This window comes from Giraffa tippelskirchi, chromosome 8, assembly GCF_054371585.1.
Source record: "Giraffa tippelskirchi isolate mGirTip1 chromosome 8, T2T-mGirTip1v1.2.pri, whole genome shotgun sequence".
Classification (NCBI taxonomy): Eukaryota; Metazoa; Chordata; class Mammalia; order Artiodactyla; family Giraffidae; genus Giraffa; species Giraffa tippelskirchi.
Genome location: NC_137282.1, coordinates 14,385,777 through 14,395,692, shown reverse-complemented (window position 1 = coordinate 14,395,692; position 9,916 = coordinate 14,385,777). Strand labels below are relative to the sequence as shown.

The window sequence follows — 9,916 nt, the reverse complement described above, 5'->3', positions numbered from 1 at the left end:
ACGCACTCACGCCCTCTCTCCACACGTTCTGTAAACAATGACTTTGAACGGTTATGTAACTGAGATCACGTAGCTGAGCTCACCTATAGCACTGCGCATGCGTGTCCCCGAGATACTCGCTTGGCCATGGGCTAATTTTGTTCTGTAAGTATATATAAGCTTCACCTGGAAAAGCCCTGAAGCGTTGTTGTGTCCGGATAGGTTGTGTTATGTTATGTCTGCAGCTCTGGCTGCTGCACCAGCCAGTAGAGAACACATCTGCAGTTCTCACAGATTCTCGCATTTCCTTCCAACCTCTTGGCTCATGCTTTGTCTGCCACGGTTTCAGCGAACAGTGAGCACAATGAGATGTAGCAAGACAATTGGCAACATGGACAGGATCGACAAGACGGTGGTCAAACAACCACGTCAATCAAATGCATAGTTTTATTTAGTTGCATCATCTTTAATTCACATAGTAAATATTTGCAGGTTCAAAAGGAACATTTCATGCAAAGATAGGCTCGATAAAGGACAGAAATGGTATGGACCTAACAGAAGCAGAAGATATTAAGAAGAGGTGGCAAGAATACACAGAAGAACTGTACAAAAAAGATCTTCACAACAGAGATAATCACGATGGTGTGATCACTCACCTAGAGTGAGACATCCTGGAATGTGAAGTCAAGTGGGCCTTAGAAAGCATCACTACGAACAAAGCTAGTGGAGGTGATGGAATTCCAGTTGAGCTATTTCAAATCCTCAAAGGTGATGCTGTGAAAGTGCTGCACTCGATATGCCAGCAAATTTGGAAAACTCAGCAGTGGCCACAGGACTGGAAAAGGTCAGTTTTCGTTCCAATCCCAAAGAAAGGCAATGCCAAAGAATGCTCAAACTACCGCACAATTGCACTCATCTCACATGCTAGTAAAGTAATGCTCAAAATTCTCCAAGCCAGGCTTCAGCAATACGTGAACCGTGAACTTCCAGATGTTCAAGCTGGTTTTAGAAAAGGCAGAGGAACCAGAGATCAAATTGCCAATATCCGCTGGATCATCGAAAAAGCAAGAGAGTTCCAGAAAAACATCTATTGCTGCTTTATTGACTATGCCAAAGCCTTTGACTGTGTGGATCACAATAAACTGTGGAAAATTCTGAAAGAGTTGGGAATACCAGACCATCTGACCTGTCTCTTGAGAAACCTGTATGCAGGTCAGGAAGCAACAGTTAGAACTGGACATGGAACAACAGACTGGTTCCAAATAGGAAAAGGAGTACGTCAAGGCTGTATATTGTCACCCTGATTATTTAACTTATATGCAGAGCACATCATGAGAAACGCTGGGCTGGAAGAAACACAAGCTGGAATCAAGATTGCCGGGAGAAATATCAATAACCTCAGATATGCAGATGACACCACCCTTATAGCAGAAAGTGAAGAAGAACTAAAGAGCCTCTTGATGAAGGTGAAGGAGGAGAGTGAAAAAGTTGGCTTAAAGCTCAACGTTCAGAAAACTAAGATCATGGCATCTGGTCCCATCACTCCATGGGAAATAGATGGGGAAACAGTGGAAAACAGTGTCAGACTTTACTTTTTTGGGCTCCAGAATCACTGCTGATGGTGACTGCAGCCATGAAATTAAAAGACGCTTACTCCTTGGAAGGAAGGTTATGGCCAACCTAGATAGCATGTTTAAAAGCAGAGACGTTACTTTGCCAACAAAGGTCCGTCTAGTCAAGGCTATGGTTTTTCCAGTGGTCATGTATGGATGTGAGAGTTGGACGGTAAAGAAAGCTGAGCACCGAAGAATTGATGCTTTTGAACTGTGGTGTTGGAGAAGACTCTTGAGAGTCCCTTGGACTGCAAGGAGAACCAATCAATCCATCCTAAAAGAGATCAATCCTGGGTGTTCATTGAAAGGTCTGATGTTGAAGCTGAAGCTCCAATACTTTGGCCACCTCATGCGAAGTGTTGACTCATTGGAAAAGACCCTAACGCTGGGTAGGATTGGGGGCGGGAGGAGAAGGGGACGACAGAGGATGAGATGGTTGGATGGCATCACCGACTCGATGGACATGGGATTGGGTAGACTCTGGGAGTTGGTGATGGACAGAGAGGCCTGATGTGCTGCAATTCATGGGGTCTCAGAGAGTCGGACACGACTGAGCGACTGAACTGAACTGATTCTACCCATTTTGCACATTACTAAACTGAGTCTTTGAGGGGTTACTTTATTTTCTCAAGGTCACCCAGCTTGTGAATAAATGCCAGTGTCAGGATTTGGTCACTGGGCTCAGATGGTTAAGGATCTGCCCACAACGGGGGAGACCTGGGTTCAGTCTCTGGGTAGGGAAGAGCCCCTGGAGAAGGAAATGGCCACCCACTCCAGTATTCTTGCCTGAAGAGTACCATGGGCAGAGGATCCTGGTAGGTTACAGTCCATGGGGTCGCAAAAAGTTGGGCACAACTGAGCAACTAACATTAACTAACTAATTGATTCTAAATTTTCCCCTTGATTCACCAAGCCATTCCCTGGTGGCTCAGATGGTAAAGCATCTGCCTGCAATGAGGGAAACCCGGGTTCGATCCCCGGGTCGGGAAGATCCCCTGGAGAAGGAAATGGCAACCCACTCCAGTACTCTTGCCTAGGAAATTCCATGGATGGAGGAGCCTGGTGAGCTACAGTCCATGGGGTCGCAGAGTCGGAGGTGACTGAGCGATTTCACTTTCACTTTCACTCAAAGGTCAAGCTGGAGGGAAGGGAAGGGTTTTTATCCAAAATCATTTAGCAAGAGCTTTCCTCCTAACACTTGTGTGCTGATCTCATGTAGAAAATTCTGCTAGCATTATGGAACTAGCACCTGTGCCAGCGCATTGTCATAGGAGAAAAAAAAATGACACAGCACAAGGAAATTGCAATATGTGTATAGTAGACACACACTCACAAAGGCAACAGAGGATCAGGAAAGAAACAGATTAACTCTGCTTTGGATGACTAAGCTTACTCATGAGGAAGATTTGAATTTAGTTACGCCTTGGAGGCAATCCCCTCGGATGTGGAGAAGAGGAACAGTATGGCTGAAACAGAAAGATGAAGCTAAACTCTGAGCAAAAGTGTAGGGCAAAGTCTGGGAGTTTCATGACTCAAATGAATGACAGAGTACAGAAGGGTGAAAGAATACAAATTCCAAAATTCAGAAATTTGTATTTGATTCTGCACACAAAAGGGGCGTTTGAATTTTTCTAAAAAGAGATTTGGTAGGATTGTTTTACAGATAATGAGGATAATCTGGCCCCAGGATGCAGAAGGCAGAATTTGAAAGTCTTTAGGTTCTGGGGGGAGTACATAGAGTGTGACAGAAAGAAGAATATCTGAGGGAAGCACTGACATATATACACTGCCGTGTGTAAACGGGATAGCTAAGGGGAAGCTGCTGTATAGCACAGGGAGCCCAACCCAGCTCTGTGATGGCCTCGAGGGGTGGGATGTGGGGGTGGGGTGGGAGGGAGAGCAAGAGGGAGGGGATGCGTGTTTACATATGGTGAGTCACTTTGTTGCACAGCAGAAACTGGCACAACATGTAAAGCAATTATACTTCAATAAAAAATAATAAATGTTTAAAAGGTCCTTATAGTAAAAAAGAATATCTGAAAAACGTATTTCCATCTGAAAGCACTGAGATTTGAAAAGAGTAGCTGAGTGCATGGCCCATGTGCCTGACCCTAAATGCTAATTAGTAACAAGCCCAGGTGGTACCAATTCAATCAGCATCTCCATTTCTTGGGCTAAAGGTGATCGCTGTTAGGAGAGGAATGGACTGGATGTATACGCTCCAGAGAGTGAACAGTGAACACTGCCTCCACCAAGCAAGCTGTGAATAAGCCTTAAGGACAGGGAACTTGGTGACAAGAGTCTGAAGGACAGTGAAGTGGAACTTTATTTCAACTGCTAAGGTAAGCTTCAGGCTGACATCAGCTTATAAAAGGCGAGAATCTGGAAAAGACACATCCATACTCTTAAACCCACTCTCTTTCTTCAGAGACCTCCTAAATACACTCGGCAAAAAGGCCAGCATTATTTCTAAAAAGTGGCTTCCTATGGCCACAGTCAAACACCAGATAAACTGAATATTTGCCTTTAAATCTTATCACTACAGTCATTTAGGTCTGAAACTATTTAAAGCAGACAAACCCAAATGCTGCATCATTATAATTATTTTTTTTTCCAGAAAGCTCCAAGGATGCAGGTAGACATACCAAGAAGCTAATGAGGTTTAAGCTTCAGTGCTCCTGACTTGCAGGACACTTTGTAAGGCAAAGAAACAGCCTGAAAACGTAAAATCTGTGGAATTTGTAGGCCTTTGTAATTTTGAGTTGTAATTTATTGCGGTTTTTTTCTTGTCTAAATAAAAACTTGCGCTTGTTTTTTAAATTCTATTTTATAAAGAGGCCTCCCCAAATATTATAAGCTGCCCCTCCATGGTTTCTTTACCTTGGGTCATGTAACCTCTTGATGTACTTTCCAAGCTAAATTGGTTGAAAATAGAAGCCCAGCTAACTAAATGATTTCACTCACTAAATATAATTACAGGTGTCCCCACTATTGGAAGGTAGAATGTTCCTATGAAGGCTTTCATAAGCCCAAATGGTGCAAAGAAAAGAAGCAATTACCTCAGGACACTTCTTGCTAATGACACACAAAATAAATCAAGATAAAGCCCAGATGCTCACAGACACCGGTTCAAAGCGTTGGTGGCTAGATGCTGGGATGCTGAGTATAGTTCTGGGGCAGGAGTTTGTGGGGCCACCCTACCTGCTTGGGATGCCCACTGTCTCTATAGCACCTTGCTGCAAAACACTATTTTCAATTTTCACCTTTTTTTTTTTTTCATGAAAGCACAGATCCTCCTCTGATTTCTTTCAGTTAGAGAAAACAGGTGCTAATACTGGTTTTTTGTAAAAGCGAAGTGCTGTAAAGTGAACTTTTCCAAAAGCGGGGGATATCTATATTGATTTCCGGGCACTTAAATGTTAGAGGTCATATGCATGCATGTGTACTCAGTAGCTCAATGGTGTCAGACTCTTTGTGACCCCATGCACTGTAGCCCGCCAGACTCCTCTGTCTGTGGGATTCTCCCAGCAAGAATACTGGAGTGGGTTGTCATTTCCTCCTCCAAGGGATATTCCTGACCCAGGGATGGAACCCACATCTCCTGCATTGGCAAGTGGCTTCTTTACTCATCATTGAGTTGGTTTTGTAATATTTATTTTGCAGCCATTTATGTCAGCAGTTGACAAAAAAGCCAGTTGTTTGTTAAGGCCAATCCCTCCTGCCAAAAATCTACATAATCTTCATATAAGAGAAGGCCACACCTTTTTCTTCTCTGTGGTAAGTGACATGCATCCATTTTATCCAAGAGTGATTTCAGGTTATTAAGGAACAGGTTAAAGAATAGAGGTTGAAACACACATCCCCATTTTGAATTGCTGAAAATTTAATGCTTATCTGACATAGCTTGTCTAGTATTATGACAAAGGTCTTAAGTAAACAATGATAATTCAGTAAGTAGAGTTCATGTTGAGCTAAGGCAGTTTACCTGGCAACAATTGACATCTACAGAGACAAAGGAAATGGAAAGGTCATTAACAGCCAGAGCCTCATTTCTTCCAGGAGATTTCTACAAATGGTTATAAATAGTACCATTACATGGGGGGTCCACAGCAATGTACCTGTACGTTTTCCCCTTTGTGCAGAACCTCAGCCTTAGACTGAACAACACAGTGATCAATAAGAGAATTGGCAAAGGTTTTATGTGGAATGCTTAATGAGTTAATGGTAGCTCATTAGGGAAAAAGTTGGCTTATTTAAAAATAAACCAAAAAATTCTTATTTACGAATAAAACTGATAAATTCTACAATGGATTCTGGCAAACCAGAGGATGTTTGTGGAATTGTTCAAGGGAAGTGAATTCATAAGGATGTGTGTCCATCAGCCATGAAGACTAGCATTTGGACAGGTGTAGGAGCAGGAAATCAACTCCTTGTTTTGTTTGTTTTCTTCTAATACTGTACATAAACAAATACCGTCAACACCTGGTCGGAAAGTGGCTTTAGCTTTATGAACTTTGGCCTGCCTTGTGAAGCTTGGAAAAGCCAGCTCCTCTGGGCCACTAGATCCTAGCACCTTTTATTATTCTCATCCTAAATCTGTTGGTCAACTGAAGTCAGGCTTTACTGCATGTTGTGATTGAACCCGAGGTTTGTGTTTTGGCGATTTATAATAAAATTTAAATAGAAGAAAAATCCTAGAGGTGTTCTTAATATTTCGCAGTGTTGTTATGTTGGACACGACTGAGCTACTGAACTGAACTGACTTCTTAAACTTGACTCTGTCTAGAGCAAAAGTCTGCTGACTGCTGTGTTCTGAGGGTAGGCCTGATTTTAGGGTATGAGCAGTCTGTTGCGGAGAAGGCAATGGCACCCCACTCCAGTACTCTTGCCTGGAAAATCCCATGGATAGAGGAGCCTGGTAGGCTACAGCCCTTGGGGTCGCACAGAGTCGGACATGACTGAAGCAACTTAGCAGCAGCAGCAGCAGTCTGTTGATACTGAGTTGGAGGGGAAGTCTTGTTTTCAAGGACCTGAAGGAAATTTTACATGCTAATAATATTTATTGCAGTTCTTCCCGATTATAAAAGTGTTGTGTTCCTCTTAAAAACGTGTTTTTTTAAAAAAAATTGTAATTGTCCCTATTGCTACTTCTTAGTTAACTTGAGATTCTGATCCAATAGGTATAAGATGGGAGTAGGACATCTGTGATTTTAATAAATTCTCCGGGTGATTCTTGCAAATGTTGAGAACCAATTATGAATTATAGATGGTGTCTTGTTTTTGTAATATCCTTGTTAACAAAGTTGTTACATTGCTAACAAAATACTTTAAGAGTGTGTTCTCATGGCATTAACATCTCTTTGAGAGTATGATTTTCAATGTTTTCATGGTTTCCCATCATAGAAATGGACCATAAAGTTTAAAACATTTTGTAATTTTAATATTTAAAGTTATTCTAATTTAGCTCTTACAGATTATGTAGCAGGAAACTTTTCTATATATAAACATTTCAAACCTTCTGATAGATTCTTTCAGATAGATTTTTAGAATAGTACAGACCAAAAGATGTTCTTTCATTAAGGCTTTAAAGAATGTTGCTATTTTCCAGAAAAGCATGAAGAAAATTTATACTAGTAGCTATCATATTGCTCTTGTGACCTCACTCCACTAGTTTTAAATGCTATAATTATTTTTATCATTGCTAATTTGACAGCTGAAAACTGTTATCTCCTTGTATTCTTAATTTGCATGTATTTGAATATAGAGATGTTAAACATTTTTTTCCTATGTTTATGAAAATCTTTGGTAATCTTTCTTGTAATATTTCTTGGTAATCTTTGTTTAGTGGATTGTCTATTTCTCAGGGTAGAGTTAAAGGTCCTTAGTTAACTACAGAACATGGAGAGATTTTGAAATTCCCCCAGGACATCGAAATCGTCTCTTTCCTCTAACCTCTCAAGTCTAACTAATGAGTGCCATGGGTTCCAGTCAGTGATACCAAGGTTACAACTTAAGGGAGGGGTCTCCAACCCAGCATATTTGTCCTCAGGGTCAAAGAAGACAGGAGGGAATCAACTTTATTGTCAGTATCCTTCCCTTGACCTCATGTTGCCATAGGCAGGAGAGAAGTACCCCTCCCCCACCCCCCGGCTCTGTGTGGGGCTCCATCGCCTCTTCTGGGGCACTCCCAGTTCCCCGCAACATTTAAGAGATGGATCAATCCCTTCATTCCCTCTAGCCCTGTCTGCTGCCATCCTCTACCCCGACCAAGAAACTCCACCTTCAACGTTTCAGACTCTGGCTCCCCAACATCCCCAAATCTGGATGTGTCCCCACCCTCTCTCAATCCCTGACCCCTTTCCTCTGTGCCCTCTGAAACTCAGAATCCCTCATCAGCTACGTCTCCATTATTCTCAGGTCCTTCTCTGAATGCCTCGAGTCCATTTTGTTCTTTCTGGCTCAGGGAGGAGAGCACTGCTTCTCTGCGGCAGCGTTCTCCTCTGGAGGCTCGTCTGTCTCTCACCCACTTCCTCATCCTGGGCTCGGATGTGTATTCGTGTCCTCCTTGCGTCTCCAGCTCTTCTCGGAACACAGTCCTCCATATGCTGTAAAAGCCTTTAGCTGTGAAGCTTGTGTGAACTGTACTAGTCTCCAGCCCTCGTGGTTGAGGTCAGTTACACACCGCTCTCATTCCCTGACTGTTTCAGCTCATGGCTCATACTTAATTCTGTCAACCACTAGTCACAGGATGATTTTTGATGATTTTCAGTAGCCTCTATTCTGACTCTTCCAATCTTGATGTCTCAGACCGTGATCTCTTCTCTTCTAGTGACCTTGAACTTCACCCAACCTCAGTCACTTTCTCAGATCGTTATACCTTATATCTTGACTTTACCAATAACTACACTCCCTCCATATCCTCAGTTTCAAGACTCTCTGATTTCCACATTCTGTCTTTTGAGCCTACTTCATCTAAGTACCCTGACTCACAATTCTTTGATCCTACTGGGACCTTCAGTCCATTGAACCTATTAAATTTTTACAGCAACCTGTTGCTATAATGTCACTGGTTCCTTCCTTACCCAGATTAAATCCCATATTCTAATGTTATGATGCAGATGTCCTCTACTCTCTACTTGTTTTTATTCACTCGTTTATGTTAAAATGTTAGTCGCTCAGTCTTGTCTGACTCTTTGCAACCCCATGGACTGTAGCTAGGCAGGCTCCTCTGTCCATGGAATTTTTTAGGCAAGAATACTGGAGTGGGTAGCTATTCCCTTCTCCAGGGGCTCTTCATAACCCAAGAACTGAATCCATGTCTCTTAGTCTCCTGCATTGGCAGGCAGATTCTTTACCACCTGAGCCCCCACCTGTTTCTACTGCTTGGTAAAATCACAAACCTGGCAAAATGCAACCATCATACTAGTAATTTGCAGCATCTGCACAGTTGAATGAGCCTAGGAGGAAACACACATCCATGCTGGGTGATCTCACCTGAAACTTGTCAATGGTTCTGCTCAGTAGTTGTATTATATTTCTGGTCCTTGAATTCTCCCCTTTCCTGCGACCACTGGTATCTTTTTTCTTTCTACAAGCACTTAAAACATCTTCAATCTTAACTCATGACATTGATTCTTAATTTTCTGAGGAAATAGGAGCAATGAGAAAATAGCATCTACTTCATTTAACTTACTTTAATCTGTGCCTGGGCTTCCCTGGTAGCTCAGCTGGTTAAGAATCCAATCCGCCTGCAACGTGGGAGACCCCGGTTCAATTCCTGGGTCAGCAAGATCCCCTGAAGAAGGAACTAGCAAGCCACTCCAGTATTCTTGGGTTTCCCGGGTGGCTCACATGGTAAAAAAATCCATCCACAATGTGGGAGACCTGGGTTCAATCCCTGGGTTGGGAAGATCCCCTGGAGGAGGGCATGGCAACCCACTCCAGTATTCTTGCCTGGAGAATCCCATGGACAGAGGAGCCTAGAGGGCTACAGTCCATGGGGTCACAAAGAGTCAGACAGGACTGAGTGACTAAGCTCAGCATAGCAAAACCTGTGCCTGCCTCCTCTGCCTTCACTCTTGGTACCATACATGGACACCTGTATTAATGAACCCCTTCCTCTAGACACACCCTATGCCATCTTATTTGATGGTTTCTTTCACTAAGAAGTGAAGTGTATTTTCTCACCTTTTGACTGTGGGTTTGACAACGTAACTTGCTTTGGTTGATAGAATGAAGAAAAAGTGACAGGGCCAGTTCCAAACTGAGGTTGCAAGTGACCTGAAATTTTTCTACTGGTATTTGTATGCTTCAGCCATTACCAT

The 9,916-nt window shown here is 42.6% G+C and overlaps 1 protein-coding gene across 17 annotated transcripts in view; it reads left to right on the top strand.

The window, feature by feature from the left end:
* Positions 1–9,916, top strand: part of LOC145518640 (uncharacterized) — a 379,656-nt gene that overhangs the window by 174,673 nt on the left and 195,067 nt on the right. For 16 of the 17 annotated variants that reach the window (XR_014063062.1, XR_014063060.1, XR_014063064.1 and 13 more), the window contains exons 1-3: positions 70–144; positions 3,773–3,934; positions 5,256–5,369. The gene's annotated coding sequence lies outside the window, so the exon portion shown is untranslated. Of the gene's footprint in view, positions 1–69; positions 145–3,772; positions 3,935–5,255; positions 5,370–9,916 lie in introns of those variants that run through there. The other variant, XR_014063068.1, reaches the window with a different exon arrangement.